This window comes from Zalophus californianus, chromosome 3 (genome assembly GCF_009762305.2).
Source record: "Zalophus californianus isolate mZalCal1 chromosome 3, mZalCal1.pri.v2, whole genome shotgun sequence".
Classification (NCBI taxonomy): domain Eukaryota; kingdom Metazoa; phylum Chordata; class Mammalia; order Carnivora; family Otariidae; genus Zalophus; species Zalophus californianus.
The window spans coordinates 94,027,393-94,043,980 of record NC_045597.1 but is presented as its reverse complement, the minus strand read 5'-3'; positions in this window follow the sequence as shown (position 1 = coordinate 94,043,980).

The following is a 16,588-nucleotide window of genomic DNA, read 5'->3' as shown; positions in this document are numbered from 1 at the left end:
TCACACAAGAAGAGGCAGGCAGAGCAAAGAGATGTCCCTTTTTATTCTGGAAGGATCACCCTCCGCAGGGACTTCCATTTCCATCCTATTGTCCAGAATGTAATCATGTAGTTAGCAGTAACTCCAAGAGAACTGGGGAGATTAATTTGGGGGCACATTGCCAGCAGGAACAAAATCAAGGTCCCGTTAGTGGAAAGATGGGAAATGTATTTGGGGTAGGTCACCAGCTGGGCTAATGGGGGGTCTTAGGCCAAATCTCCATGGCTTCTCCAAGCAGATGGTTTTGCAGTGACAACAGTTGATTCTTTCTGGGTCCTTTGTCAACAGGCTTGGTTTATTTGCCAGAAAAGCATTATCTGAGCAACAAGAAGCTGCCCTAAAATGGAACTGATGGCTCTTCTTCCCCAAGAGCCCTGCTGTCCGAGCTCTGGTAGTATACCAAGTGGTCTTCATGGCAAGCCTTGATGAGATGTCATTGTGCAAACAATGTTTTAGGCTAGAGGTCTCTTTTCCTTCTGTTTTTAAAAACGTGCACAGATGTAGAGAGAATAATGTGCAGGCCGGGGAGCTGTCTGCCCTCAGATTGATGCCTCTTGTCTTTACCCTACTCTTCCCTGTGTTGCAAGGGGCTGACCCCCAGTGGCTTCATTTTGATTGCACAGTGGGCTTGAGTGAGAGGGAGCCCCCGCCGGAGACTGAAACGTGGGTGGAAGGGAGAAGCAGTGTTTTTCTCTCCCTTTCTACCTTGGACAGTGTCCCCGCAGCAGGTCTAGCTGCCCCGTGGCTCCAGCGCCCTTCCCCCACAAAGGCCCGCTGGGGTTTCTACTTTGCTAAGGGGCTCCAGCGAGAGCACCTTCTTGCCTTGTCCCTCCAACCCAGGGCTGGCGGTGGCTGACTCTAATCTCTGGGTTCTCAGCTGGGCTCCCCAGTCTCCCAGCTCCTGTGTAACTAATAGTTGGTCTCAAGTCCCTGGGCTTTACAGGCTCAGGTGCTGTCTGCCTCCTGGTTAGATCCCAACTTAGAAAAGCTGTACAGTAAACACCAAACACGCATCATGTACATCTAACAATGATTACCATTCTGCCATACTTCCGTCATCTATTTTTATGTTTGTGGGGGGAAAGAAAATCTTGATGTTGCTAAATGATTTCAGGATGTATCTCCAAAAAATTAAGGATGTAACAAGCATATTTAAATCGTTCCCACCTAGGTTCACATGTTAGCATACCTAACAAAATGAGCAAAATTCCTTATGGTCATCTAACACCCAATTCATGTTCAAATTCTCCCAATTGTTCCAAAGATGTCTGTTTTACAGTTGGTTTGTTCGAATTAGGATTTAAGCAAGGTCCACACGTTGCATTTGATAGATATGTTTCCTGAGTCTTTTGTTTTCCTGTCTTTTAATCTTGAAAAGTCCTCACACAAGGTGTTCACGCACACGCGTGCTCGCACACACACACACACACACGCACACTCGTGATTGCTAGCACGCCACACTGAGCTCCTGACTCACCCTGCTTGTGCCCACTTCTCACAGAGCCCCCTGAACAAACTGCTTCTTCAACTTTGGTCCACCCTGCTTCTCTCCCAGGGACAGACCCTCTCCTCCCTTCTCTGGACTACCACAGAGTCGGAGTCCCTGTGACTCAGCCTGGTACTTGACTCATTTTAATGGTTTCTACATCCGTTTGTTTTGTTTCCCTAATAGTGTATAAAACCAGAAGGAGGTGAAACCCAAACCTCTTAATGATCTTCAACCACACAGGGATCTTAAAGGTCATCTCTTCTAAGCCTTGGTTTTTCTTTTTTATAGCTTTACAACTTACATCAGTAGTATGTCACCACCCATTTCACAGATGAGGAAACTGAGGCTCAGGGAAGCTAAATAATTTATGTGAGGACATACACCAAGTTGGCAAAAGACAGGCATCCACTTGTGGTGGATTTTCCACTGGCCCACACCCCTCTGCCTTTCCATTTTTCAACGGCATCAAACACCGTGTGTAAAACACAGAAAATGCTCGCCAAATGGCTGTTGCTGAACAGATCTTTACAGCTATGGATCTGATTTTTAACTACTTGAGGTGAGTGCAGTTGTGACCCCTTAGAGATGGTTGTTGAAAGCAAACGATTGGGTAAAAATCCCACCTCATACCACCATCCCTTTGAATTTTCAGGGAGTCTTTGATCCATTGCATGCCAGGAGCCTTCTAGCAGCGGTGGCTACTGGAGTCAGCCAGCTAATCTTAGGGAAAGCAGTCCTCAGAAGAAAATGTCAAAATACACTATACCTGGGCCCCTGGGTGGCTCTGTCAGTTAAGCGTCTGCCTTTGGCTTGGGTCATGATCCCAGGGTCCTAGGATCCAGCCCCGCATCGGGCTCCCTGCTTAGCGGGGAGTCTGCTTCTCCCTCTGCTTCTCCCCCCACTCATGTTCTCTCTCTCTCTCTCTCACACACACACAAAAATAAATAAATAAAATCTTTTTAAAAAATTACACTGTACCAGTAAAACCATAGAGACAGAAGGCAGATTGGTGGTTGCCAGGGGCTGGGAGAAGGAGGAACAGGGAGGGACCCGTTAGTGGGCATGGGGTTTTATTTTGGGGTGATGTAAATGTTTGGAAACTAGATCGATATGGTGGTTGCACAACATTGTGAATGTCCTAAATGCCACTGAATTGTTCACTTTTAAGATGGTCAATGTTCTGTGGATTTCACCACAATAAAAATAAATACACAACACTTAATGGGATTAAACGTCACAACTCAGCCCTGCCAGACCCAGGCTCACCTAAGCCTTCCCACAATCTCAGACTATGGAAGTGAAGACAAGATTCGAGTTGCAGGCAGCACTATGCTGGGGAATATTTTGCTCTCCACTCCTTAGTCAAGGGAGGCTCTGCAAGAGAATTGCCCTTTGAGATGGGGGGTACCTGCAAGAAGCAGACTCCTCGGTTGGAGAGAGGCTTGGGGGCAAGATGGAGAGGCCACACTGCAGTGGCTCGTGTGCCCAAGAGGGGTCCATGAGTTTCGTTGGGGTGCTGGGTTCCTTGGGCTGTCCTACCAGCACCCGCTGAGAAAGTCAACCTCAGGCCAAGGGACTCCAGCTGTCAGAGAGCTGAGGAGAGGCAGAGGGAGGGGCACACAGTTTTCCTCTTGAGAGATGGCTTTTGGACACCTGCCATCCTGAGAACAGCAATCGAGAAGCCACAAAACCCACAGAAGAGGAGGTTGCACTCGGAGGCCCAGTGAAGCAAAAAGACTCTTACCCTTGCCCCACCCCTTCTCCAAGTCCCTGAGGTGGGGGGTGGGGGGTGGGGAGAGGTATGAAGAGCAGCCCCCCATCCCCACCCCTGCACTCCCAGGCTCCCACTACGGGCAGGCTGGTGCTGGGAAAGGGGCAGGCAGGGAGCATTACATCAGATCCACAATTTAAGATTTTTAAAAAGGAACCAGATGGGACAGGAGGATATTTTTATTTATTTTATTTATTTAATTTATTTTTAAAGATTTTATTTATTTGACAGAGAGAGACTCAGCGAGAGAGGGAACACAAGCAGGGGGAGTGGGAGAGGGAGAAGCGGCCTTCCCGCAGAGCAGGGAGCTCGATGTGGGGCTTGATCCCAGGACCCTGGCATCACGACCTGAGCCGAAGGCAGAGGCTTAACGACTAAGCCACCCAGGCGCCCCAGGAAGATATTTTTAATACCTGAAAGCAACCCAAAAGCTATGAGTATGGGATCAGCCCAGGATTTTACTGAAGATTAGGAAAGGAGATGTGATATACATCTTTAAAAGATTTGGAGGAAGAAAAAAAATTCATTTCATGTTTGTGCCCCATGGAGTTGCAACTGTGAACTCGGTTGCTTTATCTGAGTCTCTGTTTTGAGGGTAATGATGCCTTCATGCTGGGCGTTTGCAAATGTTCAATGGGCTAATATTCCTAAAGCACCTGACGCACGGGCAATCCATAAAATGTGTGGAACGGAACGGCAGCTTTCACAAAGCAAGCAGCTCTTCTGGACAGAAACACGCACATCCTGGGGATACTGACGCTCTTGAACAAGGCTCAGATTTTCTCTCCCGGCATCTGAAATATGACTAGGCCTTTTTTTTCCTGACAGCAGCCTCCTTCACTAATTGAAAAGCTGCACAGAGGAAAGACCATGTGAGGACAGAGAGAGAAGGGGGCCATCTGCCAGCCAAGGAGAGGGGCCTCAGGAGAAACCAACCCTGCTGACGCTTTGGTCTTGGACATCCAGCCTCTAGAGCCCCGAGAAAATGAATTTCTGTTGTTTAAGCCACCGATCTGTGGTGCTTTGTTAGGGCAGCCCGAGCTGACTAACATAGTCAGAGACTTGTTTGTTCCACGGAATGCAGAATGACAGCCATCGGCCAAGCCCTGAAGAGGTATCACACACTTCTGCTTATGCTTTCGTGCTCCTGATGTTCACCATGAGAACTGGCCCCGGATACCCGCTGGCCCAAGGAGGAGCAGAGAGATGTGGAGCAGACATCAACCCGAGTAGCAGTATCAGCCCTGACTGCGGAGCCCAGAGTCCACACCTGAGTCCTGCCTGGTCCAGACACCTGACAGCCAACTGCGGGCCCGTCGGAAAGAAGTGCACACTTGCTGTCCTACACCGTCCAGGTCTAACGAAGAAGCTATGACAAAGAAACCCCGCATGGATCCACTGTGAGAATAACGTATGTAACATACGAAAAGGCTGTGCAAAGGTGACACGTTAATATTATTTTTTAGCAAGGAGATCAAGCCTTATGCAGTCAAACTGGGGAGGTAACCAGGGGCACTCTTCGAACAGTGGCTATGGAATGAGCGTTTACCGAGGAGGATGGCAGTGAGGAATCTGGATTATCAATGATTTTTCAAAGAAACGGCTGTCTTACTTTTGAGTTACATACATACGTAAATGACGGGCTGACGGTCATCAAAGTTCAATCACCATGTGTCTGCGCTCTAGGTGTGGCCTAGTCGCTACGAGAAGCTGGTGTCCCCACTGCTTTCTTGACACCCCCTGACAACTTTATTTCGATCTACAGAGGAAATCCTTCACCTGGTTCATATCTGAGTTTTGTCAGCTTTCATATTATTGGGGCCCAGACTGATTACAAATAGGGCTTTTGATGTTCTTATCATGCCTTCCCGCTTCCCTCAACCTGTCTCCCAGTTTTGGCACTAAACAATATGATATCTCATTTAATTAAATCCTCACCACTCTCCTATGAGATGGCTATCATCCTCCCTCATCTGTAAGACCTGATCTGAGGATCAGAGAAGTCACTTGGCTAATCAGCAGCTGAGCTGGATTTGGGAACCAGGTTTGTCTGACTCCAAAACTCCTGGAGATGGAGTGCAGGGCACACTGCCCGGAGCTGCTCTAACAAGGGCAGAGATCCCTTGTGCTGGAGACACACGGAAAGATGCTGCAGAGAGGGGAAGCTGGAGCTGGGTTTTGAAAGACCAAGAGAGGGCGCCTGGGTGGCTCAGTTGGGTGGGCGACTGCCTTCGGCTCAGGTCATGATCCTGGAGTCCCGGGATCGAGTCCCGCATCGGGCTCCCTGCTTGGCGGGGAGTCTGCTTCTCCCTCTCCTGCTCCCCCCCTTGTGCTCTCTCTCTCTCTCTCTCTTTCTCAAATAAATAAATAAAATCTTAAAAAAAAGAAAAGAAACAAACACTGAAAGACCAAGAGATGCTCACCAGATCCTGAGGAAGGAGGAAGAAACCCAGACGGTGCTCAAGGAGAAGACAGCCTTGGAAGCAAAGGCCTACGCCAGGGCAAACCTGATGGGGGTGGGGGTGGGGGTAGAGCAGAGCAGGGGGTGTCCTGGGCTCTCTGAACGTGTTCTTTGAAAGTGTCCATTTTTGGGGCGCCTGGGTGGCTCAGTCGTTAAGCAGCTGCCTTCAGCTCAGGTCGTGGTCCCAGGATCCTGGGATCAAGCCCCACGTCGGGCTCCCTGTTCAGCGGGAAGCCTGCTTCTCCCTCTCCCACTCCCCCTGCTTGTGTTCCCTCTCTCGCTGTGTCTCTCTCTGTCAAATAAATAAAATCTTTAAAAATAAAAAAAAAAGAAAGTGTCCCTTTTCTACAGATTTTTAAAGGGGAACATGTTGGTATCAGTGGTATGCGGAGGGGCAGGGTAGGGAAAGGATCTACCCTGCTGAAGGCAAGAAGGGGTGCATTGTCTATAGAGAATTGTAAAACAAACAATAAAGCCATTTGCTATGGACTGAATTGTGTCCCCCTCCCCAGATTCATATGTTGAAGCCCTAATTCCCAGTGTGCTGGTATTGGAGATCCGGAGGTGGTGCCTTTGGGAGGTAGTTAGGTGTTTTTGTTTGTTTGTTTTAAAGATTTTATGTCTTTATTTGAGAGAGAGAGAGAATATGGGGGGGGCAGGAGAGGGAGAAGCAGACTCCCCGATGAGCAGGGAGCCCAACTTGGGGCTCGATCCCAGGACCTCGGGACCACGACTTGAGCCGAAGGCAGACACCTAACCAACTGAGCCACGCAGGCGCCCCAGAGGTAATTAGGTTTTGATGGACCCCGCAGGATGGTATTAGTGCCCTTATAAGAAGAGACACCAGAGAGCTGTCCTCTCTCTTTCTACTATGTGAGGACACAGTGAGAAGGCACCACCTACAAGACAGTCAATGGCTCTCACCAGGAACCGAATCTGCCAGCACCTTGATTTTGGACTTCCAGCCTCCAGCACCGTGCGAAATAAATGTTGCTTAAGCCACCTGGTCTATGGTATTTTGTTGCTGTAGCCTGAGCCGAACTAAGACATGAGTAAAAGTCAGTCAGCTTTTTATTACCATCGTATGCTGGCAGTTCTGAAAAATGTCAGTGATAAAATAGTCCCTTGCAGCTGAGACCGCTCTGACCCCTCCCCTCCTTGGTACATCGCTGGTTGGCATGACTCTTGTTAGGACGGTGATGAACTTTAATCAGCAAGAAAGCAAGAGTTAGCTTGTTGGGTATGTGACTAAAATGTCAGTGGGTAAATCTCATAGGGATACGTACAGTAAGTGAACATTGATATAAAGTCTGAAAGCACACAAAAGAGTTCTATATATTATTTAGGTATATATACACACATATATAACGAAAGCATAAAGATTTTCCTAGAAATACCGGACACCAAGTTTAAGATAGAAGTTTTCTAAGGTGGGGAAAGCTGGAAAGAAAAAAAAAAAAAGAGGTTCCTAGACATAAAGGTAGCATTTCATTTTATGAGCCAGGTGGTTCATTCTATTATCCCCCATATATTTTTGTAGGGTTTCAATATTTTATTACAGAATGCAATCGCTCAATCAAGAAGCCCACTGTCCTTCCGTGGTGGGGCGGGCCTGCCACCGGACTGTTTTTTTCTTTGAACTGTCTTCTCTCCCCACCTGTGGGAGTGACTGAGCCTGGCGCTTTCGTGAAGAGCAGGGGAGCTCAGGATGTTTGAGCCCAGGGCGTGGTAGGGGACAAGGCAAGAGGTGTGGCCGAGCAGGTGAGCCACCTGGACGATGTTGATTGTGGAGGATGTGGCGTGCCAGGCTGGAGAAGTTGAGCTTTGCATGGAGAGGGGAGTAATTGGGATAGATCAGTAGTTTAGCCACAGGAAGACAGGTGACGTTGTAAGCACACAAGAGACAGCGAAGGGCGGGGGGTGTCTGAGGTGGTGGAAGCAATGTGGAAAGAAGGGGTTGGCAGGAGAAATGGGGGCAAATCCAGCCCCACGGCTGGTCTGCTGTAGGATGGTAGCCGGTTCCAGCTGGAGGTGGAGTTTCCTGGGTAAAAATGGAAGCAGCCAGCGATTGCTATTTATAAAAATAACTACAAAGGCTTGACAACCCAGAGAGAATGCTGAAAAAGTAAATTGAGGGCTGTTGAGAAAATGCTCAGTGCTTCTCATCTTCAAAGCATTTCTGAGACATGAGGTCATGAATCCTCCTTCCAGAGCCCTGAGAGAAATAGAAGGAAGAAGGAAAGTGGGGACAGTGTGGGTAACTTCCCCAAAGTAGCAAAACTGGCAGCTGAAGGTTTTATCATGGGATGCCTCTTGAATGTTCACTTCTTCAGGCTGCTTCTCCGCCCTGTTCCTCAGACCCAGGCTGCTCAGGGACTCGAATGTGCAGTGGCAAAGGGGTTGGGGGGGGTGGGCAGGCAGAGTTGCACAAACCATGCCAGCAGCCGGGTGGGTCACTGCAAGCTAAGATCCAGGTCCAGGGGCGCCTGGGTGGCTCAGTCGGTTAAGTGTCTGCCTTTGGCTCAGGTCATGGTCCCGGGGTCCTGGGATCGAGCCCTGCATCGGGCTCCTTCTGCCTGCCTCTCCCTCTGCCTCCTGTTCTCCCCTGCTTGTGCCCATGCTCACTCTCTCTCTGGCAAATAAATAAATAAAATCTTACCAAAAAACAAACAAACAAACAAACAAAACATATTCAAGATCCAGGTCCAGGTGATAAAGGCAAGTCTTGGCTGCTGGTCAAGGGCCATGCTGGGTAAGGGTGCAGGTAGGGCCCCAGCTGAGGGCCCAGGGAATTAACGGTGAAGTTGGCACAGGTGCAAGCTTGGGCCAGGAGGAGGGTTTAAACCCAGGCAAGGCAATGGGGAGAGAATGAGGGCAGAGAGAAGATAGGAAGTGTGTGCCCCCCGACACTTGAATGAGAGCTACCTGCAACTGAACGCCCGGAACCAGGCCCTTTGGCTCCATTGTTGTAAATTCTACAAGCCTACAGTGTGGAAGCTATTATCACCCTTCCATAGAAGAAGAAACCAAGAGTGAGGGTCTCATGCAGTGGCAGTGACAGGATTTGAACCCAGATCCCTTTGCACTAATCCCCTTGCTCCTGACAGACTCCCACTCATTCTTCAAGTTTCTCCCCAAGCGCCTCTCCTCTGACAGCCGCCCTGGACTGCCCCAGAGTGGAGAGCAGTTTGCTCCTCTGTGCTCGCCCACAGCCCAGAGCTGACTCCTTTGAGAGCGCGCAGGGAGCAGAGTTCTCAGAGGCTCTTCGCTCGTTGTCTCTGCCTGGACTGCACACACCCTCGGGGCCGACTCTCGGCTTCCTCCTTGCTGGCTACCACCCCTGGTGGCACCAGCTTCCCTGCTTTCCTGGGACTTGGGCTCGGCCCAGGTCTCCCGAGGGGTGACCTCTAACTGGCAAAGCCTTTCCCTGTGTCTTAGGTCAGAGTCCCAAGAAGAGAGGCTGGCAGATCAGAAGCCACTGCCCAGGGCCGGAGGGGCAGGGTGACCCAAGTGGACCAGCAGGCGGTCTCCCTGTGGGCAGGACAAAGACTGAGCATCTAGGTCTCAGTGCTGGGAATTCATCTGGGAACAAAACAGATGGTGGTGCGTGCGTTCCTGCGCGGAGACAGACCACACATAAACACACCTGTAAGGTGATTTCCAACAGTGGTCTGTGCTGTGAACGTAGGGAAAGGGGACAGTGCCCGGGGCTGACTGTGGGCGGGGGGGGGGGGGGGGGGGGGGGGGGGCGGGCAGTGAAGGAGATGAGCCCGGCCCAGGGGGGACATCCACACTCAGAATCATGTTTCCAGGGACCATGCCAACCTGCCAAATATTTGTGCCCTGCACTACTCGGAGACTGTGGCATCAGTCTTTACTCCATGAAAAAACATGCCCAGACCAAAAGCATGGCTTCAATTTCATGGTTCAGCATATTTTCTCCAGCATCCATGGTGAGAGATTATTTCATTGCCTTCAACAGAAGGCGTATTTGTATGTGTACATATGCTTGAGAGAAATTTACTGAAAAGATGTGGGTACGAGACCAGCTGGCCACGTTTTCCAAGCCAGGATCCTTTCTGCAATCTGCCCAAGAGTTCTTGTTTGCAACGCTCGAAACCCAACTGTGGGAGGATGCAGTTTAAGGAAGGCACAGGGGCCAATTCACACTTACCCTGGAGCCCTTCTCCCCCCAAAGGAAGGGAGGTCCCGACCTTGAAAGGAAGGATGAGATAAAGACTTTCCAAGGAAACGTGAGAGTCTTGGGCCGTTCATCTGGTCCAGAGCATAGATTTCACATCCAGAAGTGGAAGAGGGCAATGCAGTGAATCAAGGGTCTCTCTTATAGCTTCCTCCTAAAAGGCCTTTTTTAGCGGAGCCTGGGTGGCTCAGTGTGCTAAGCGCCTGCCTTCAGCTCGGGTCATGACCCCAGAGTCCTGGGATGGAGCCCCACATTGAGCACCGCATCGGGTTCCCTGCTCAGAAGGGAGTCTGCTTCTCCCCCTGCCCCTCACCCCGCTCATGTTCTTTTACTCATGCTCTCTCTCTCAAATAAATAAATAAATAAAATCTTAAAAAAATAAAATAAAAGGCCTTTTTTAGGGTCTTAACTGTGCCAGCTCAATGGGTAGAATTCCTACCACTTTCTCAAAGTAATTTTTTCCCCCAAACCTTAAAATTGTGCTGATCTTCCAATATGTCAGGCATGGCAGTGCTTAAGAAAATAGAGGGTGGTGTGGGTCCCCAGCTGGCTCCGTCAGTAGAGTACGTGACTCTCAATCTCAGGGTTGTGAGTTCAAGCCCCACGTTGGATACGAGCTTACTTAAAAAAAAAAAAAAAAAAGGAAAGAAGAGAGGTGGTGAAAAAAATTGTAAAATGTAAAAATCACAAGTTGAAAGGCTACCAGAATGTTTACCTATTCCTTCCCCTCCAAGCCCCCTTGCGTTCTCTCTCCTTCCTTATTGCATCTGTTTCTCTTTATGGCTAGCATGAAGGAGCTTTAAAAAATAAAAAAGCACCCTGGGCAAAAACATGCCAAGGGACAAGATAAACTTGGACCCCAGGTTGGAGAAAGAAGGATAAAGAGAGTGATGTGGGCAGAGTAGTGACCAGATGTCCACGTCCTAATACCCAGAACTGTGAGTGCATTAGGTTACATGGCAAAGGGGAATTAAGGTCACTCATCAGCTGACCTTAAAATAGGGGAATATGCAGGAGGGTCCACTGGAATCCCAAGGGTTCTTGAAAGTAGAGAAGGGAAGCCAGGGTGTTGCAGTGAGAGAGGGACTCCAACCACACTTGCTGGTTTTGAAGATGGAGAGAGGCTCTATCAGCCAGAAAAAAAAGGGGCCTCAAGCAGTTGGTTGGAAAACACAAGAAACAGATGGATTCTCCTTTCCTCGTATCGAGAAGACACTTGGATTTTAACCCAGTGAGACCCATAGGGGATTTCTAAACCTGCAGAACTGTAAGATAATAAATCTGCATTGTTTAAGCGGCCAGGTGTACGGTAATTTGTTACAGCAGCAGTAGGAAATGAATACGCAGGGATGTAAAGGAAGAGATTGGAAACAAGACCCAGAGACGGCATGAAATGGTGAGCTGCAGAACAAGAAGGCCGTTGGTTCTGGGGACAGGAAGACACAGGACAAGTTGAATCGGGTTCTTTATGGGACACCATGGACCTCGGGGTGAGGAGGCTTAATAAGGCGGCTCCCCTGGCTGGCCGTTGTCATACGCAGGACTGGCTACACAACGTGTGCAGCCCAGGGCAAAGGGAAAGTATGGGGCACTTTGTTCAAATTTATGAAGAGTTTTGAGACAGTGACAGGGCTCCTCTGAGCCCGGAGCCTTGTGTGACTACACAGGTCACATGCCCATAGAGACACTGATGCTCAGCATTACTGGGGGCGTGGGGGCGCCATGTCACCTGCCTGAAGGAGTCCTGAGTGACTCGGGAACCTTTACGTGGGCCCCAACTGGTGATATTCCTTTTTGTCTGGAACCTCTCCAGGTGGCCCCAGTGCTGATCTTTGCCCCGACTTAAGACTTTATTTATTTATTTAGTTATTTATTTTTAAAGATTTTTATTTATTTTACTTGCAGAGAGAATGGGAGAGAGCACAAGCTGGGGGAGCAGCAGAGGGAGAGGGAGAAGCAGACTCCACACCGAGCAGGGAGCCTGACCCGGGGCTTGATCCCAGGACCCTGGGATCAAGACCTGAGCCAAAAGCTTAACCCACTAAGCCACCCAGGTGCCCCCTAACCTAAGACTTTAAAAGGAGGGTGTGCCTGATACATATTACTAGAAGCCTCTTTCTGTGCTCCTGCCTGCCTGGCTAAATCTGAGTATTTCCTACAGCTGTTGCTGGGGACTCTTCAGCACCAACGTGGGGTGGGGGGGATGTCCCAAATGGGTCTGAGAGAGCTTAAATTGTAGGCAGGAGTCATACGCAGAATTTTTATCTTAAATCAGAGCAAAAGGAATAAACTGTGCAGTTCCTAAAATGCCCATGTTTCTGGAGTTTAGAATCCCAGTTTATGTTCCTTTTGTCAAAACTTGTATTTTTACAAAAGCAACATCCCTTACAAAGTGGCGTTTCTGGAACCAGTTAGGTGGATGTAGACTTTGAGTTGTTACCACCCACCCCCCATTCATGTGGGTGAAAGATTTAGCCACATGTGGCACCACACACGCACCTCCAGAGACATCCCCTCCCCCACAACCTGCCCTGAGATGAGCAATTTAACCAGGGACCAGGGCTCTGTTTTCAATCTGGTGGCTTCAGCTGAGGTGAGCAAGTGCTTGGTTACAGTCAACGGGAAGGGTTACCTGGGGCCTTTGGCTTTGATGTTTCTCACCCGTAAGATTTTCTTACAGGCTCCCCAAAGTCTCTGGAGAATTCTTTGCTATTATCGAAGGAATGGGGGTCACATTTCAAAGGAATTGCCATCTGTCTCCCTACTTCCACGCTATCCTTGCTACAAGAACAGGTCAGCGTCCAGGATGTCTTGAGTCTCCGGTTGCTGTCTGAGCCCCCAGAAAGGGTACAGAAAAATTGATTGTGAAGAGTTGAGGAAGGTGCTATGGACTGAATGTTTGTGTCCCACACACCCCCAAATCCACACATTGAAACCTAATCCCCAGTGTGAGGGTATTAAGAGTGGGGGGCCTTTGGCAGTGATTAGGTCATGAGGGGAGAGCCCTCATGAATGGGATTCGTGCCCTTATACAAGGGACCGCATAGAGCTAGCTTGCCCCTTCCACCACGCGAGGACGGCCCTTTATGAATCAGGAAGCAGGCGCTCATTAGACACAGAGTCTGCCAGCGCCTTGATCTTGGACTTCCAACCTCCAGAACTGTGAGGAATGCATGTTGGCTGTTTAAATCATCACGTCTGAGGTCTTTTTGTTACAGCAGCCCCGAATGGACTAAGACAGAGGGAAGTGAAGAACAGATCCAGATAGGGCGAGAAATAGTAGGGAAAATTGCCACTGAATAGGGAAGGGTAAGTAACACTTTGGGAGCCCTGTGGAGGGGCGGAAAGGAACAGGTGCAGTTCGTTGCTGTAAAGAGTTTATCATTTAGCCCGAGAGTCAGCACGTGTATCAAACGGAAGGCCATTGCTGTTTGTTTTCTGCCCAAGCCCATTCTCCCACACCTGTTTCACTGCTGGCAAAGCTCTGGTATTTTCTGTAAAAGCAGCTTTTTTTTTTTTTAAGATTTATCCATTCATTTTTAGAGAGAGAGAGTGAGCATGGGGGAGGGGCAGAGGAAGAGACTCACGCAGACTCCCCACGAAGCAAGGAGTGCGGCGTGGGGCTCGATCCCGCAACCCATAAGATCATGACCGGAGCCGAAACCGAGAGTCAGACGTTCAACCAACTGAGCCATTCGGGCGCCCCCGTAAAAGCAGTTTTAAAACTGACATTTAATATCGTTATCTCCCAAACTTCAATGTGTGAGTGCATCACCCAGCAGTCTTATTAAAATGCAGTTTTAATTCAGTAGGTGGAACATGAGACTCTGTAGTTCTCACAAGCTCCCAGGTGATGTGGATGCTGCTTGGCCAGGGACCACACTTGAGGAGCACGACTGCAATCTACATGCAGAAAAATGCACAAACCACAGCAGACAGCTTGATGGCAAGCACGCCCGCGTAACCAAAACCCAGATTAAGAAATGGAACGTAACTTGTGTCCCAGAAGCTGCCTTGTGCCTCCTTCCGATCACTCCTCCCCTCCCCACCCCATGATAATAACAGAGGTGACACCCCTCCTGACTTCTAACACCATAGGGTAGTGAGGCTTGTGTTTGAACTTTATATAGCATGTGTTATGGACTGAATGTGTCTCCCTCAAATTAGTATGTTGAAACTCTAACCCCCAGTGTGGCTGTATTTGGAGATGGAGTCTCCAGGGAAGTAATTAAGGTTAAATGACGTCATCAGGGTGGGGCTCTGGCCCCATAGGATTAGCGTCCTTGTAAGAAGAGACATGAGAGATTTCCCTCTCCCACTCCAGCAGCACAATTAGGAAAGACCATGTGACACCACAGAGAGAAGGTGGCTATCTAAAACCTAGAGAGTCTCCTCGAGAAACCAAATCAGCCAGAACCTTGATATTGGACTTCCAGTTTCCAGAACTGTGAGAGAATTAACTTCTGTTGTTTAAACTAGCCAGTCTGTGGGATTTTGTTATGGCAGCCCAAACTGACTAACACAGCATATATTCTTTGAGATCAAGCCCTGAGCTTGATTAGGCATCCAGCCTCCACAAGGCTATGTGCTCTCCACAGGCCCAGACGGCAATTTCTCTAAGCCAAGCATGGGCTTTCCACAGTCCTGTTAGGGATCGGTTTGGATGTGGGCATGTGGTACCAATGAGGAAAGACTGCTGGGGGCTTCTGGGAAAATCTTTTTTTGTGAAAAAGATGCACAGACAAAAACATTCCTTTGTTTCTGTTTGATGTTGTTGTTCTTGGAATAGGAGCAGTTGCTTTATAACAATGAAGGGAAATATCTGAGGTCTAAAATCAACTTCCAAGGATGAAATAGTGAAAACAGGGCTGGGATAAGGGTGAGGTGAGTGAAGCATTGACCTGAGGTGCAAAATTTAAGGGGGTGTCAGAAATCTCAGCAATCAAGATAAAAAATATTTAATGCCATATTTTGAAAATGAAAGTTAATGCAAAAACTCCACAATGAGGGGTGCCTGGGTGGCTCAGTCGGTTAAGTGTCTGCCTTCGGCTCAGGTCATGATCTCTGGGTCCTGGGATCGAGTCCCACATCGGGCTCCCTGCTCAGCTGGGAGTCTGCTTCTCCCTCTCCCTCTGTCTCTCCCCCCTACTTGTGCTCTCTCGAATAAATAAATAAAATCTTTAAAAAAAAAATCTACAATGAGGGGCGCCTGGGTGGCTCAGTCAGTTAAGCATCTGCCTTCAGCTCAGGTCATGATCTCCAGGTCCTGGGATCGAGCCCTGCTTTGGGCTCCATGCTCAGCGGGGAATCTGCTTCTCCCTCTGCCCTCTCCCCCACTGCGCTCTGTCTCTGTCTCTCTCTCTCAAATAAATAAATAAAATCTTTAAAAAAAATCCACAATGAACAAAATATCACAATGTGAAATAGGAAAGTATCAATACCATACTAAGCAACAGGGAAGCCTGAGGCAAAAGGAAAAATAAGTAATGTTGATCCTGCTTTTATTTAAAAGTTTGATATCTTGTCCATCATGAATGTGTGTATTTTCATTTTTAAAAATATTGCATTAAATACTATTTATTTTAATTACTGAATTTTTCCCATCCCCTTAAATTTTACACATTTACTTGCCCCAAGGCAAGTACCTTACTCATCTCACCTAATACCAGGCCAGAGTTAAAATGAAAACTCTAGGGGCTAGGGGTGCCTGGCTGGCTCAGTTGGAGAGCACAGGACTCCTGATCTCAGGGTTGTGAGTTTGAGCCCCATGTTGGGTGTAGAGATTACCCAAATAAATAAATAAACTTAAAAAAAAAAAAAACTCTGAGAATGTTTTACCTGCAGACTTTTCATTATGTGGAATAATAAAAGTTGTATTGTAGACGTTATTTTTAGATGGGTTCTCTGTTTGCTACAGCTCAGAGTGTAATAACAAATATAAGATCAGTTAGCTGCAAGTGACAAAAACAACTGATAAAGTGCCTAAAACAGTGAGAAAGGCACTATTTCATATTTCATAGAATTCAAATTACGGTGGACTCCAGATGTAGTTTAACCAGAGCTCCAGCTTTGTGTCTCTCCTGTTCTCCTATCAATGCTCTCCTCCAAGCAGTTTGTCTGAACGTAAGTGTCATGTAATAAAGACTGTGTCTGGTCTTTGGCCTAGGTTCCTGGCACAGGCCTTCTAACACTCTTGTGATTTCTTGGGTGATAGGATTGTCTTTGTCTTTCATAAGCCCCTGGGATCCCACCTGAGTTTACGCTAACAAGGTGGCCTGAGATGGGGGCCGGTCACCAGAAAGACCACCCATGTGATAAGAGAGTTAGGGTTTTGAGCCATCCCCACCTCCAAGGAGGTGAGGGGAGTTGGAGACTGAGTTCAGTCATGTGGCCAACATTTAATAAATCTTACCCATGGAATGAAACCCCAGTAAAAACTCCAGATGCTGAAGTTCAAGTTCAGCGGAACTGCCTGGTTGGTGAACACTCTGACGTGCAAGGAGCGTGACGCACTCTGATTCCACGGGGGGAGGGGGGACAGGTCCTCCAAAGTTGGGACCCTCCCAGAACTTACCCCGTGTTCTTGATTTTTATCCTTTATATAAAAAAACTTTAATCATAAGGATA